Source organism: Magnolia sinica, chromosome 19, assembly GCF_029962835.1.
Source record: "Magnolia sinica isolate HGM2019 chromosome 19, MsV1, whole genome shotgun sequence".
NCBI lineage: Eukaryota > Viridiplantae > Streptophyta > Magnoliopsida > Magnoliales > Magnoliaceae > Magnolia > Magnolia sinica.
The window spans coordinates 43,491,280-43,508,806 of NC_080591.1; positions in this window are offsets into that span (position 1 = coordinate 43,491,280).

Sequence of the window (17,527 nt, forward strand, 5' to 3'; positions counted from 1 at the left end):
ATGGACATTGAAGCATTAGGAACAAGTGACCTTGAAGTATGAGCCATGAAGTCTTGAAATCTTGAAGTAGATTAAACCTTGAAGTAGCTCAATCTTGAAAGTGGCTTGAGTTTTAGCTTGAGTTTCAGATTGAGTCTTGATTTCAGCTTGAGTCTTGCCTTGTACTTTCTTTTCAGCTTGAGTCTTGTTTTGTGAGCAGTTCTTGCATTCAAGAGTCTTGAGTCTTGTACTTGAGAGCTTTGCTTGTTGTGAGCTTAGCTTGTTTATGAATGTTGATCCTTGAGAGAGCTTCACTTATGCAAGTTATATATAACATAATAGTGATTTTGTCATCACAAATTTGACAACAAACAGGGATAGAAACTATAGCACTTACAGAAGGAGACAGAGTTTGGAAAATGGTCCTTCTTATTGGTAAAAAAAGGAGCGTTAGGAAAATGGTCTCATACATGGGACAGACTGTACATCATCAAACAAGTCCTAAGGACAAGAGCTTATCTACTTAGGGATTTGAATGGTAATGTCGCTCCATCACCTATAAACAACCGATTTTTGAAACAATATTTCCCTGCATTGTGAGAAGTCATAAAAAATCAGGCTAAACTAGTTCAGAAAGGGAGATAGAATTGCAGTTAAATAAAAGCCCTAATGGGAGGCCTAGTTAAGTTATTTAAAATAAAGACCCGAAGGCATAAGTTTTTATATATATATATATATATATATATATATATATATATATATTGAAAAGGAAGAAGAGAGGGTCAACCAGCGGAGTCATCCCATAGCTCACTTTACGTGAGCAAAGGCTCGAACAACAGCATGCTTTGCATCCCTCGCTCGGTTCCTCCTTTCACTCCAGGACACTTCTTAAGTCACAAGCGTCTCCAAAGCATGTTCGATGTAATTTAGATGATGGTCAATGTCGGCCATCTCTGAGTTGGCCAAGCGCTTCTCACCCTCATTGACTGCAACACGCCCTTCATAGAGGGATATCTGGGCCTCTATAAATGTGATCATCTCTGTACTTTCTGGTCGTTCGTGGTGGGGAAAGATCCTGCTGGTGTTGGCCAGGTCATCGAGAAGTCGAGTAAATGAGCGCTTTAAACTCCGAAATGTCTTTTAGTTGAATTCATTTTCACGAGTCCAATGTAGAAGGTTCTTCCAGGCTTCCTGGTAGAAGGTCGGAAGAGCACGGTATTCTCTATTGAGAGCTGATAGGTGGTCCAGGGTGGTCATGTTGGGTTCAAATTCAATATCTACTTCATTAAAAACATTTCTGAGGAATTGGAGTTCTGAGAACACGTTCAAAATCTTTTGAGAAGGTCGCCCCTTCTCAGGGATTTTGCTTATGTCCAATATAAAAGAAACTTGTTCATCTTTTAAGAAGGAATACGAAAAGGCCTCTATGCCATCATCGACAACTTCTAAAAACTTAAAGTATCCCATTGGAGATATTATCTTTCATGCAGGAGTGTTGATCAAAGTTAGTTCGTCTAAATCTTAAGTCTTCCTTTTATAGATTAAGTCTTAAGAATGGCAGTTAATGTGAATGATTAACTGAGTGAGGATTGGGTTCTCGATATTAAAGGAGTTATTCCTGGAGTCATGGGAAGGTAGCCAGATAAGCAGAGCCATACTTAGAAATAATGGCTTAAGTTATGAAGTGTTTAAGTATTGCACTCATGATTCAAAATACTAAATATGTATCATATAAATTTGACTAGTGTATGCAATTAAGGTAAATGGTTTTAATTGAGGAACCATCGCTCTCTCAAGTGTCGGCATGAACAGAGTCACCCACCTTCAACCAAATAGTTACATTCATCATAGCAACGACTGATTACTCTGTTAATCAGGCCGAGTCATGAAAGGATCGGTTATGATCATTTCATTCTTACAGATGTAAGGAAAATGCAAAAGAAAAAACAAAAAGGGTTTCGATAGGTCAGGATCGTTTCATTTCATTACATTGCTGGTCTTAAATGCATGGTTACATAAGATTGGAGGACCTCCCTGATAATAAGGATGGCATCAAGGCCCAGGGCGATTCGTTACAAGATATTGAGATAGACAGGAAGAAGATGGAGGGGACAAGTTATGACAAAGAAAATGGTTAGCACTACCACCACACGTCTCTTCTTAGTCAGAGGCCTACTGTAAGTGCTAGTATGTTTAAAGCACATGTTACACCTGGTTTGTCAAATTTCATCCTGTCAAAACAACTTAGCATAGTATTCAAGATTAAAGTCAAGCTTATGTTCAAGTTGAAGTCAAGCTAAAGTTCAAGTCACGTGGATCAAGATGGAAAGTTCACCTTTAAGTTCAAGTTCAAGATTCCACTAAAAATGCTAGTAGAAGATCAAGCTTCATCGACAAGTTCAACTCCTACTGATGAATCAAATAATAGAAGATCAAGCTCCTTTGAAAACTTCAAGTTTCTAATCCTATGAAGTTCAGTCCAACAGGTATTTTAAACCCTAGAAAGACCTTAGGTTTAGGGGCTTTCAAAACATATTTAATTTGGATTTTTATACTTATAATTGATTGAGTTTCGACTAGTCTAAGTTTTGCTTTGACCAGTCTAAGAAATTTCTCAACTAGTCCAAGAAATAGTAGAAGTATAACATAAATTCTTTTACGTCTTCGAGCAGTTGAGTGGAGTCATCGACTAGTTGAAGGTTCCTCAACTTGAAGTCCAGCAACTAAAATCAAGTCGGATTCTTCTTGCTCAACCAGTCGAAGGTCACCCTCAACCAGTCAAAGATCCGTTAGATCTTCTCTCGCTTGAATTTGAAAATTTGTTGGAACTGAATCAGGTGCTTCGACCTATTGAAGGAAAAAAATTTCTAACTATAAATAGAGGTTTTTTCTCAATCCCAAAATACAACTTAAGCCTATCAAAGCCCTTATTCAAGAGAGAGAGAGGCCTCATTTACTGTCAAGCTATCAATTGGTATTTATAAATATATTTTATAGGTTTTTCATTAATTCTTTTATCTCAAAACTCTATCACTCTAATTTTAAAAAGAGCATTTACTCTTATTGAGATTTGAGGGAATTAATACAAGTAGCCTTTAGGTTAAAATCTAATTAAAATCAAATAGAACCCTATACCATTTTCTATTGGACTGAAGATCGAACATTCATCATTCATGAAAAGCGATCTACATCTATAACATCTTCTTCAGTGAAGATAAGTATCAATTTACTTTTTCTATTTGGTTTTTTATGAGTTATCCAGAAAATCTTATTAGAGGTTTAGTCTGAGATAGCCTAAAAATCTTAGAGAGGGGTTTCTTTGTTTGTGATAGCCCATTAAAATCACAACTGTATCAGGTTTTAAGGTGACCCTATTAAAACATTATTCATAGTGAAAGTTAAGATTACGAGGTTAGTAATCTTGGGAGTGGAGTAGGTGTGGCTAATTGAGAATGGTTGTTGTACACACTGAACCACTATAATTCTTGGTGTTTGTGGTGAATATTTGTAATTTCATTTATGTAAAAGTGGTGAATGTTTGTAATAGATAGGTTTACTTTCTCTTACTTGGTTTGAGATCTTGATTCATACAAACGTTAATGAAATAAGGTTTTCCAACCTAAACTTTGTTTTGGGTGTAGGTTGTCCTACAAACTAGTTTGAATCAAAATTTCAATACTAGTGAGATTGATATTTTAAGTTTGTTTATTATGGAAGCGCCCTAGTTTGTTAATTAGCATGAGGGTTGAGTCGGTAAGTCAAGTGAGCCCCATATGAAGATCATACAAGCTATTGCCCCAACCGGATGTATGTATCAAGATCGTCAAAGGTAAATCAAGCCTCACATCCCATGTCCCAAAATACCTAAGTAAATAAATCCTTAAAAATCTTAGAACAATATATGTATTAAAAAGTCTGAAAATGTGTTTTTAAATGAAAATTTTTCTAAGTTTTCTGCGTAGTTTTCTGCTTAGGTCGATGACATCGAAAACATCAAAAACTTATTTTTGATGACATCGAATAGGTTTCGATGGCACTGAAAGTGACCTTTTATGTCCAGTAACTACATAAGTATTTGGACAGAATATTCAATGAATCAAATGTGCCTTCGATGATATCAAACACATGTAGTTGATGACATCGAGGGTGATTCGATGAAATCGAAGTACTTAAAGCTTTGTCATATAAAACTTCTTGGAAGACTCCTTGGTCTGTGTGGCCTAAAACCTATGTGCTTTGTATAGGACCTTTGCTCTTGTGTAGAGCATAAACTATCATGTCCTTCTGTAGGACCCTTGCCTTGTGTAGGCATGTTTAGGTACCTTGTGTAGGTCATAGAGTCAACCTTGTGTCGGTTGTAAAGGTTTGAAGTGAAGCTGATTTAAAACCTCTGTTAGTGAAATCTGGTACACTCAAGGGTTGAGTGTGTCCACCGGGAGTGGAGTGGGCACATAGCCGAACCACTATACTTGACTGTGTTTGGGATTATTTTTTACATATTCTTTTGATTCTGTTTATCTTGAATGTTCATATAAAGAATGATTATTTGAATATCTAGAACTGATAAGAGTCACATCCCACACACACTCATACACATCATCCATCATAGACTAGTTGTTAAATCTTCTTAATATTTAGTAGCCTTGTGCTTGGATCCTCTACTTGGCTTAGAAGCCATTAGAATTAACATGAGAAAATAATCATTCTTTATGCTTGGAAGCGACATCTTGGTCTATCTTGATTGTTGCATAATAGATCAAGATTAGGATAATAGGATTTTAAATTGGCATAAATTTTTAAAAAGTCCTATTCACCCCCCTCTAGGACACTTTAACCTAATCCTACTTCTACTACAGCGGTCTATACCACATTTTCAATTGGTATCAGAACGGGACTCTCTTAAGGGTTTAACCGCCTATAGAGTGATCTTGACTGAAGTTAGGAATCATGGCCAAAGGGGAGGGCTCATCTGTGTCCAGACCTCCTGTATTTAATGGTTCAAATTATGCATACTAGAAGGCAATGATGAACTACCTTCTAAAATCTCTAGATCATGACATTTGGGACATAGTTGAAAACCAATATATGCCACCAACTGATCAAATAGTACTTGAAAATGGTACAACTATCTCCAAACCTAAATCTATATAAATGTGGACAACGTACGACAAAGAAAAACAAACATCTGAAACAAAAGTAATGAATGCTATTTAATGTACCGCGTCCTAAGAAGTCTTTAATCAAATTAGTATGTGCAGTACATCAAAAGAAGCATGGGATTTGTTGGAAACAACCCATGAGGGAACCAGCACAGTGAAAAGATCTAAGTGCAACTTCTAACATCACAATTTGAACACCTCATAATGGAGGAACATGAGACATTCATGGAATTCTTTACAAAACTGAACATCATCTGTAATTCCATGAGTGGATTGGGAGAGAAAATTCTGGTCTAAAAAATTTGTAGGAAAATTCTAAGATCCCTACTGGAACCTTTTAACTCCAAAGAAACAACTATTGAAGAGTGTAGAAACATGGACAAAATGAAAGTAGAAGAACTAGTAGGTTCCCTACAAACATTTGAACTACACTTCAAACCAACCCCCAAATCCAAAAGTAATGCCCTCAAAGCTGGAAAACACACCACCATTAATGAGGAGGAAAGTGAGAGAGAAAATGAGGATGAGGAAGTGCAAGCGCCATATAGGTAAACCTCTCAAAAGGTGCAAAGAGCCTCAGTGTTACAATTGCCGAAAATTTGGGCACTTGTCCACTGAATGTCCCACAAAAAATGACTAGGGAAAGGCTATGGAAGCCACATGGGATGACACAGATGAATCCAATTCTGAAAGCAGTGATTTTGATAGTGATGAACCAAAAATCTTTAAAAATACTTGTGGCTTTCACCACTACAATCATTCCCAATTCAAGAGATAACAAGGAAAGAGATGAATCACAAACCAATGAGACACACCCGTCTGGTGATGAGGATGAAGTAGAAGAAGAAGAAAAGGATGATATCCATGATGCTTATGATCAATTTTATATCCATAGCATTAGTGTCCTTAAGAAACTTGGTGTTGTTGAATATACAAACAAACTGTTACAAGATGAGGTGAACAAAACTCAAGAAATCAATACCCACTTGATAAATGATCTTTAGCAATACCACATTGAAAATGACAAACTAGAAAGGAAAACTGCTTCCCTCACATCTGAAATGCTAAAATTAAATAAACAGATTAAATTCCTGGAAAGTGAAAATATACACCTAAAGAATGAAAATCATAAACTTATTTTTTATTTAGGTAAATCAAAACAATCTGTTGAACTTAGTCATAGATTCGCTCAAAGCAGTGAAAAAATGAAAAAACTTCTAGGAATGGGAAGAACACAGAAGGATAGGAAAGGCTTAGGCTATGAATCTTGTAAATCAAACTCCTTTCCTGCACCACCTATGATTAAGAAAAATGTGGCATCTGGAAGCAATACTAGAGACACCCCTATATGTCATTTATGTGGAGATTTAGGACATTACAGGTTTGAATGTCTTACGTCTGGAAGGTCTTACTCCACTTCCAGTTTGAACTTTTCTGGTAAATACAAACCAACCAGAAGAACTATGCAAAATGTCAAGAGTCCTTTAAAATACATACCTAAAGAAGAAAGGAAACATCCTACCCCACCCAAAATGACAAAAAGGATGGAGGAATTATTAAATCAAGTGTCACAACAAAATCAGAAAATGAAAGAATTAATGAAACAAGGAAACATGATTTAGTTACCCAATATTCCCAGATAAACCCATAGTGAAGTGAAAACAGATTCTCTGAGAAAAACTATCACAAAATGGGCAGTGAAAAACAAGAGAAATTGCCAAGTGTCTCATTCCTCTCTTAATACAGGCAATAGTGCTAAATGCTACCTTGATAGCGGTTGCTCAAAACATGTAACAAGTGATAAATCTCTTCTCTCAAATTATTCGAAACTTGATGATGAGATAGTCACTTTTGTAGATGGTATCAGCGCTAAGGTAACGGGGCATGGAACTATAGTTGTACTGGAAATGCTCAAAAATGAGAATGCTCTTTGCGTAGAAGGGTTGACACACAACCTTCTAAGCATCTCTCAAATCTGTGACAACAAGCACGTGGTGACATTCTCCAAACGTGAGTGTAAGATCTCAGGCCTATCAGGTAAATTAATTATGAAGGGTCTTCGCACTAGTGACAAATGCTATGTCATTAAAGGCAATAGAGAGAATGATCCATTTGCCTGATATCACATGAGTAAAGGAAATAAGTCCAGGTCATGGCATCTAGACTTGGATGTATGTGTGAAATGATGCACTTTTATGATTATCATGATATATCTGAGGTTTCTATACCTCAAAATTCTTTTTGAACGTAAACATAAAAAAATGTTTATAATTTTGGGCTTCTCAATATTTTGTACAAATTTTGCTAAGTATACAAGCTAAAAAGGAAATATTTTATGATATACATCTCTGAGTTTCTATCGAAGTACCCAGATCAATGCCAAATTTATTACTTTGATGAGTCATTTGATGAATCGAAGAACTCACAGAATCAAAAGCGTTAGATATTACAGACTATCATCGAACACCACTTCGATGACATCGAAGATGCCCGTCCTATAAAAAGTCGGGTGAGCGGGAATTTTTTTTAAAAAACTTCATCCTTTTCATTTTTCTCCTTGGCTCCATTAACGTAGGTGGGTCCTCTACAGCTCAGATCCAGAGATTCCAAGGTAAAACCCCTCACTCCGTCAAGGTATTCTACATTAAATCAAGTTATTTTAGGTTGTTAAAGAAAATTTTGGGATTTTTTTTTTGTGGTTCTTCATTGTCTTGATCTTTTACTTGATTTTCCTTTTCTCTATTCTCTTGCACCTTTTGCCCAATCTTACATGGCCAAGGATAAGGGGAAAGCTCCTGCCGAAGGAGAATCATCTCGATCGACACGGAGAAAAACCTTGGCTCCATGAGAAAGAGGCAGGGCACCGGATCAAGGATCCCTTGCTCGTCGATGAGGCACCACTGGTCGATAGTCATCGTGTAGTGAGGCCCTGCCTACGGCTTCGACACAACCTACCGCACCAATGATTCCGCCTCCCCATGCCAACATCTTGGAAAAATTCATGGGGAGACAACTTGTGCATGAATGAAAAGTGGATAAGGAGTGCATACAGGTCTTTGAAATAGAACCTTTGTTGTCAACCATAGATTGGGCTCCTATTTTGGATTTCAGTGGGCCGTGCTGCGATGAAAGAGTCTACCATTTTCTTGCATACTGCCACTCTCTGGTTCTTGAGCCTCCTTCTATAATGGTCACAGTCGAGGACATGATTGTAGAAATCATGGCTGCCACAATTGCAAATCTATTCGGCCTTACTCTCTCCCCTGTCGGTCTATCTGACCTCGACCTTGATGCCCCACAGTCCGGTCCCTAGTAGCAAAATTCCTGTGTTATGGTAGAGACGTCCCTTGGTTTCAAGGGAATGCTCTCAAGACCAAATACATGCTCCCGAAATACTGATTTCTACATGGGATTTTCTCTACCAATGTATCTCCTAGGGGGACAAATAGAGACGACCTAACCTCATTCATGGTCCTTGTACTATATAGCATTGCTTTTGGTGTAAAACTGTGTCTACCCTCGATAGTTCACCAATTAGCTGTTGTTGTCCACACATCTAGACCCACTCATCTCCCGTTCCCTCATATTATTAATGTGTTGATGTTGAGGCATAAAATAAAGGATCAATGAATGAATCAGAAAAGGAAGGATAGAAGAAAAACATGGAAAGATGTGAAGAAAATGTAAAAGGCAGAGAGAACATGGCGTTGTCTTAACCCGCGCAGAAGGGTGTTGATTGCGTGGGTCAACACAGATACCCCTTAGTTGTCTGCACTCGTACAAGTAATGGTTTGATTGAGCGTAATATATAGCCTTTATGACAACTCGTGCAACACTATAGTGTTGTGCGCACCAATGCAAAGGGGTGTGAAGTGTTAAGCGGACAGGCTCAAGTGTGGATTCGGATATGCTGACATGGATCTAGGAATGCTGATGTGGATGGCTCAAATTTGATGAAAGGTGGGCCCATGACATAGACTTCGAGGGCCCACATGTGTGGAGGCCTATAAATACCCCACTTCCCCTCTCATTTGCACGTGTTGAAGATTTTGGAGAAGACCAGAGCTCCAGAGAAGAAGAGAAGACTGAAGATACCAGAGAAGGAAGGAGACAGGGAGGACTTCCCTTCAGGTCGCGCAACAGTATGATGTTACGCAGGCCCGCACAACAGCATGCTGCCGAGATTTCTGTTGCTTTCATCCCCGAAGTCTTCGCATTCTTTGAGTTTCCTTTTACGCAACGATATGAGCTTAAGAAGTAGAGATCAGATGATCGAATTCGCACAATATTCCTCTTGATGAGATGATTAAATCGCAAGATGAAATGTTGCTGGATTTGATATTCAAATTCAATATTCAAACTCTTCATTTTTTGTATCTTAAGATAATCTATCTTAGAATCAATGTTGCGCGGCCACCAGTGTTCAAAGAGGCAGGGTGCTGCCAAGATTTTAGTTGATTTGATCCCCTGAAGTCTTCACATTCTCTAGTCTTCCTTTTGTGCAAGGATATAGCTTAAGAAGGAGAGATCAGATGATCTAATTTGCACAATATTCCTTTTGATGAGATGATTAAATCGCAAGCTGAAACACTGTCGGATTTGATATTCATATTCAATGTTCAAATTCTTCATTTTCTGTATCTTAAGATAATCTATCTTAGAATCAAGAGAAATGAAAGGATGTAAATGAATTCAATATGAATAAATATGATAATTGTTTTGCAAGCACTTTCTCTATTATGATTGAATAAGATAGTCTCCCAAATCAAATGCATTTGTTTCTTGTCGAAACAAAATGGAGATTCTGCTAGGGACTTCTATCTTATTTAAGATTAACACTGAGAAGGTTATGAAAACTTTTGTCATAGTTTCGCGTCCTATAAGGCACCAAAATGGTGACTCTCAACGTGAACATCCTCCCCTTCATCTCTAAGATAGAATGTTCTACTAATAGAATGCTAATTGTGATTTTATATTTTGTCCGATGGTAAGAAGATAACACCGCAAGTTACGAGTAATGGCGAACCAGATAAAGAAAGTGAATTTCTACTTCATCACTACTGGATTCATGGTGGAATATGCAATGACCGAGCTTGCAGTCCGCAAACCCCAATTTCCTTTCAGCAAAGATGATAAGCCGCAAGTTATGGCCGGTGTCATATCTGCCTTGCCTCTGGCACTAGAAAAGGATGATGGTTGGGTTGTTGTGTCGTCTCAAAAGATGAGAACCCGAAACACAGCAACCACTAGAGTGAATACATTGCCAAGAAGATCCAGGGGACCAGTGACGTGAAATACAACAAGAAATAATCCTAAACTTGCCCCTCCGGCTCTATCCCAAGAAGATCTCTTCCCTCTTTGACAGCCCAAGACTTCCTAGCATTGCCTATTGCGAAGACTTGATGAACAAGAAAAGAAAAGGGAACTGATCAAAGACTACAACCGACTACTGAAGATTGTATAGCCGACATGGCCAAAGCATAGAGAACTATCATGGAAGAATGTAAAAGTCTTCGGGAGGCTTTAGCTACTTTAGCACATAATGTGGCTCGGATTGTGGCCCCTTCAGTGATGGCCACCATGAACGAGCAAGAACAACAACTAGAAGGTTCTCAGCCACCAAGGGAAGGATCACTCGGGTCTACTCCCACAGCAAGAGCAATAACTCAGGAAGAAATAAGACAGGTAGTTGCAGAAGCTGTCAGAAAGGAAAAAGAACATGAAAATGCCTAGATATTCCGATACAAGACGTCGTATCCGAGAGAGGTGGAGGATGTTCCTTTCCTAGTCAATTTCAAGCATCTCGATATTTAGAAATTCAATGGAGACGAGTCGCTGGAGGAATATCTCATACATTTCATCATGAGTATGGGAAACTTTTCTACAGTAGCACAATATTGCCTCCAATTGTTAGGATCCTCTTTGGCAGGCAGAGTATTTCGATGGTACTCTAACCTGGCAGTAGGGTCGATGCGAACTTGGGAACAGATGCAGGATGCATTTATATCCAACTTTTCATCAGAACGCGACGTTGGTGTTGCGAAATTGGCTTCTGTTAGATAAAGAGAAAATGAACTTGTGGAGAAATTCATCAACAGGTGGAAGACTTTGGGGGCTTCATGCAGACAATTGCCAGAAGAAAAGGATCAAGTAAACATGTGTTTGAATTCCATGGAGTCGGGAATCGCCTTCGGGCTCACAAGCACTAACATAAAAATGTTTCAAAGCGACAAAAGCACATGCATTGGAATTGATGACTAAGAAAATGCTAGCATTTTAGACCAGAATAGATAGAGGAGGATCAAATAGATTGCTAGTAAATACTGTTTCTCCAAAAATAAAGAAGAATACTTTCTATAATAAGCGAGAGACAAGAAAGAGAGAAGATTCGAATCGGTGTAAAAATGATAAGTGAACTCGATCGAATGATGATCACAAAGAATATGACTTTAAAAAAGAGGATGTCATACCAATGATGGAACACCTATTGACTGTCGGAACTATTCAGTTACCTTAGCCCAGACATCTAGAAGAAGTCAAAATGACTAAAGACTAGAGATATTGCCGTTATCATCGTTATGTTAGACATCCGACAAAAAATTATTTTACATTAAAAGATATGTTGAAGAGAATCATAAATTAAGGTGAAATAGTAATGAAAACAGATGAGAAACAAGATAAGAAAGCAACTGTAAATGCCACATTTGCGGGAGATCCACTGAAGATTGGGGAAGATAAAAGGAAGCTTGTTGCGATGAGAGAATGGCCGGAAGCGATGGATTCGCTCAGAAGCTCTCGTTGGGTTCACAATTTGTTGAATAATCTTCTAAAGAAGCCAGTCATGGATTAGCTTCTATTCGCCAAAGAGAGGATGAACCGGTCAGAGAATTCATTAATCGATGGAGAATCCTTGGGGCATTACATTTACGATTGGTGAAAAAAGAAAAGGAACAAGTTAAGTTATGCTTGGAATGCATAAGACCAAGTATTGTGTTAAGTCTCATGGATTTGAATATACAGAAATGTCAAGACCTGATCGAAGAGGCTTGTAGCATAGAAAGGATTACTGCAAAGGTGTTTGACTTTTATATAAGCCAGTTGGTTTTGAACCTCTGGAGAAATCCAACCGATATGACTGAGGAAGAAAGAAAAACGATGAATTGACAGAATGAGCAAGGAAGTTTAGATACAAGAAATATGAATGAACATACAGCTACGAAAATGAAGAAAGAATTTGCATAGCCCAAGGGTTGTAGGAAATATTGGTTCGAAGCAGATAATATACTTCCTATGCTGAAAAAATTTCTGCAACAGAAAAGATCAAATTACCATGGCTGAAACATCCAAAGGAAATGAAGAAAATAAGTGAAGGTGATTATTGTTATTACCATTATTTCCTTGGACATCAGAAGGAAAATTGTTTCAGTTTGAAGAACAAAGTACAAAAGATGATTGATAAGGGTGAAATTGTTATAAGGAAGTACGAAATAAAAGAGGAAATAAGAGTACATAGGCCTGATTAGTTCAAGATTAGGGGCAGTGTTAATCTTGGATGATCAATATGAAGTGATGCGGCATCAGTATATTTGTTAAAGGTAACAACATCATGATTTTGATTACAAAGATTATTAGAATAATGCTTCCTAATCAAAAGGGGGCATGACAAGTAGAAGGATGAAAGGGCAACAAAAGACAAAGTCATGTACTCCTCTTCATGTGAATGAATAAAAGCCGCAAGTTTTCAAGAAAAGCCTCTCAAAGTATATCGGCATATCGGGATTGAGCACATTGATGATTGCTGTCAAGCGTCGATGATTGTCACTGACATCAATGATTGTCATTGTCAAAATTCGTCACAACGTCGATGATTTTCATCAAGTATCACCACAACGTTGATGATATTCATTAAATTCGCCAAGTGTTGATGATTATTGCCAAAATTAGCAACTATCGTTGTCATTATGAATTGCTCAAACTCATCTTATTGAAATTGCTATCATCGCCAAGCTGATACACTATTTTAAACATGATATGAATGTTCTCAAAACATTATCAACAACGACGAAATATCAATTATTGATTTACTATTTTTGGCATTGGAATATAACTATATAGCCAACTACATATAAAGTTGATGACAGTGATGGTGGCTTATTATTTAAGGCATCCTAGCCAAGCCCTCAATAGCCAACTACGCATAAGACCTATCATCATCAACACTATATATATATTATTCGGGCAGTAGTGAGGAGTTAGTGGCCATAAAAAGCTTGTAGGCCATCACATGCGGGCAGTGGTTGGAGCCAATGACTGAAAGTCCCTAATGGCCAGTCACACGTAAGACCTTTAACCGCCTGTAGAGCTTCTGACAGTGTCACGGGGAAGGATGAAAATACCCTCCCGTGAATGGGTCTGACCTTACAGGTGAACAAAAAGTGGGTCATAGTGTGAGCTTGTGGCTTTGACCATAGATAGGCCAACCATACGTAAGACCCTCCAGATTCCCGGTTTGATTCGAGTAGAAACTCATGAGGAAGAGTTTTTAGCCTACTCATTGATGGATTGGAAACTTTGGATTTGGTACCTAAAGGTAGCTGACACTGCGAACTCTAAAGAGTTACTGTGGCCAACCCTGTGCATAAATCTCACCGAGTTCAAGGCCCGGTAGCTTCATTTGCCCCCTCTGATGGATCACAATTTGTGAACTCCCCGTCTGCAATAAGTCCAGCGAACTCTAGAGAGTTACAATGACCATTCGTGTAATACCCAACTCCCGCATGAGTTTAAGAAACTTCTTGCTCCACTACTCAAGAGCTTAAACTGGTGAAAAGTTGTGTTCGGTCCAGTTGTGTCCAGTTAAGTCTAGTCTAGTCAAGTTGTGTCTAGTCAAGTTCAGTCCAGTCCAGTCTAGGTGTGGTCAATCAAAGTGCACTAGATCTATTATTCAAGAGCTTAAACTATGCGTAACATCAAAATGCTACAAAAATACATGATCATCTATTTACTTGAAATATGCTCAAAGATGCAAACTGTTTGATATGATAATGTAAATCATGAAAATTTCATACAAAATGCATTTCTTTTGAAACAGGTACAGTTTACAATTATATCTGATCAAAATATTTGATACTATATATTATAAAGTTAAGTGCTTCAAAATAAGGTTATTTTCTTAAGAAGATGAGTCTTCAATGATAATATGTTTACCCGTCTGAAGAGGACGACAATGTCTTTCTGCCTCCTGCCTTTCTAACACTGAAGGAGTATTATCTTTTAAATTTTACAAAGGAGGAGGAGGATAAAATTGCGAAGAGTCATCATTCTCTTCCAAAAAATCTAAAGATTTATAAGTATTCTTCGAAGGCGTGCCAAAGGCAATACATCCCTTAAGAGTATCAACGGGCTTCATTTCAAAAATCTTATTTGCAGAAGAAATTTTTATGTAGAGTTGGCCTGAAGAGGGGCTACAATCTATTTCTTTGAAATATCCAATGCCTTCGTCTTTTTGGAAATCTTTTAAGCACGGAGAAAGAATCCATATAGCATGGTCTACTGGATAACAATGTTCCACTAAGAAATACTATGGACCCACCATCGCATCCAGGAATAAGAAGCGCTAAAAGGGTAATTATAGTTGGGAATTATGAAGCGCGACTCGGTGCCAACATTCAAGAGTTGCTTCCATATTAGAGCCTAATTATATGGCCCAACACTGTAACTTCTCATTGCTCTGGTAACAGTGTCACAAGTCTCCGGAACAGTCTGGTCAAATCCAAATTGGCGGGCAAATCTGTTAGGATAGTATGGTTCTCGCTAAAATACACTACCTTCTCTCTAAGGCAGGGTGCTGAACCTTGTAAGTACTATGGTCTCATGCTCCTTTGGTTGTCTAATTTTGTTGTTCCAAAACTTTATCTGTGTCTAGTGTTTGTATGATGATATACATATGTTCAAGACATTGTTCAAGACATTGCATCGACTCTATAAAGACATTTCTTCTGTCAAGAACAACAAACTACTTCAAGCCAAGTCAAGCCATGTACTTTGTCAACTTCTGTAAACATCAATGTTCAGAGCTACATCGATAAACACTTCAAGACTCAAGTACATTTCAAGATTCAAGTGTAACTCAAGATGAAGTTTAATTTCAAGCTTTAGAAGATCTGAAGATCAAGCTACATCAAGTAGAGATCTCAAGCTTCAAAAGGTTCAAAGGTCAACCATTATCTGAAAAGAAAGAAGTTCAATGTTCATACTTAATGATCTAGGTATGATAGACCTTAGATTGACCTTAGGGTAGGTCATTTTGGTTACATAATTCAATATGAATCTTTATAGATGATTTTGGTCTGTTCTAAGACTAGTCCTAAACCTTGTTCGACTAGTCCTAGCACTGGTTCGACCAGTCCAAGAAATTCCTCATCCAGTCCTAAGTTGTTGAAGATTTTCAGAATTTTTTGGTTAAGCTACGACCAGTCCTGAGAACTGGTCGACCGGTCGTAGGAGGGTCACAACTCGACCTTCGATTAGTCATGTATCTACGACTCGAACTACAGTGTGAAAATCATGTTTCCTACGACCAATCCTAGGTCAGTTACGACCGGTCGTAGGTGGTTCACGGCCAGTCGTAGAACGGTTTTTTAAGAATGCGCTTAAAATTTCAAAATGCCATTGTTGCTACGACCAGTTGAAGCTTTCTTAAGACCAGTCGTAGACGTGATTTCTACAACTATAAATTAAACACGAATCTCAAAGTTTTAGAACTCACTTCAAGAAAATCAAAGCTCCATTCTAAGATAAGTTAATGTTCATTTTAAGCTATGTTGTGCATAATTAATATTCTCTTTTGTTAACTTATTTTTTTAATTTTATTCCTATATTCCAATCTTATTTGAAAAGAGGAATTGTTGTATTCTTTCTTCTTAGAATCAAAATCAAATATAGCTATGCTCATTTGATTTAATTTAAAATCAATTAAAACTTAGAACCATTTTAATTGAGTATTGGACATTGAACATTGATTCGAACTTCTACTCCGATTGGTTCTTCCGGGTTGCTACGAAAGGAGAAATCCAGGTATTTTATGTTTATGTAAAATTTCTATTCTTTTGATTTTTGTTTGAGATTCACCAGAAAAATCTCATTGTGTGGTTATCTGAGGAGAGCCAGAAAACTCAGAAAGTGTGAGTTTTTGGATTGTGTAAGCCCAAGTTAAAAAGACACAATTGTGAAGGTTTTAGGTGAACATATGAAACCTATTTTGTTAGTGAATGTTAATATCCCCCGTGTGAAGATATTAGGAGTGGAGTAGTATTCTGTGTGGCTGTTGTTGAATAATTGGTGTACACACAAGCGAACCACTATAATTCTTTGTCTTGTGGTTTGAATGCTTGCTTAAGTTTTATATCTTTTATCATTCAGATTTGTGGAATGTATGTGTGGATGTGAATGTTGTAAAATTTACATTTCAAAGCACAGTGGGAATGTTGTAATAATTTAGATTTAAATTCCTACAATTTATTTCAATTCCTGACTATTTATTTATTCCTTTCCGATTTGAGTTTTTGATATAAAGGACGTTCTAGAAATAAGGTTATCCTGTCATAAACCGTTGGTTTTTATGGTGTAGGGTTGTCCTTAGAACTGAATTCGTATCAACCTCTCAAATCTTGTTTATTGAGGTTGCTTTTATTTCAGCATTGTGAATTGATTTATTTTATTTGGCTATAATATTCTTTTATTCCGCTGTTAAAGTTTTATTTTGGCATCGTCTTATTCTCCCCCCTGCCCTCTAGGATGTATAGCTAGGCCATTTCAAGTGGTATCAGAGGCTAATAGCTCGCTCTTATTGCTTTTTATTTGGATTTATTTCCTGAGCTAACGATCTAAGCTATATAAAAGATGTCAAATTTTGATAGCCTATCAGTCACTAGGCCTCCACCCTTTGATGGCTCCAACTGTGCCTATTAGAAAGCTAGGATGAGAATCTTACTCAAATCAATATATGAGAGTGTGTGGCAAGCCACAATGACTGAATGGAACCCACCTACCACTGAAGTGACTGGTATCGATAGTTCAAAATCAATGAGAGTAACAGCGTATTTCTCATGGACCACTCTTTAGAAAAATGAGAGTATTGCCAATGTAAAAGCACTAAATACAATTACTTCCGCATTATCACTGGATGAGTTCAAAAGAATTATATCCAGTGATACTACAAAGCAAGCTTGAGATATTTTAGAAATGACACACGAGGGTACATCAATTGTCAAGAAATCTAAGGTCCATCTCCTTACAACCAAATTTGAGGAAATTCATATGAAGGAAAATGAAATGTTTGTGGACTTTTACACAAGATTAAATGACATTATAAACTCAATGTGGGGTCT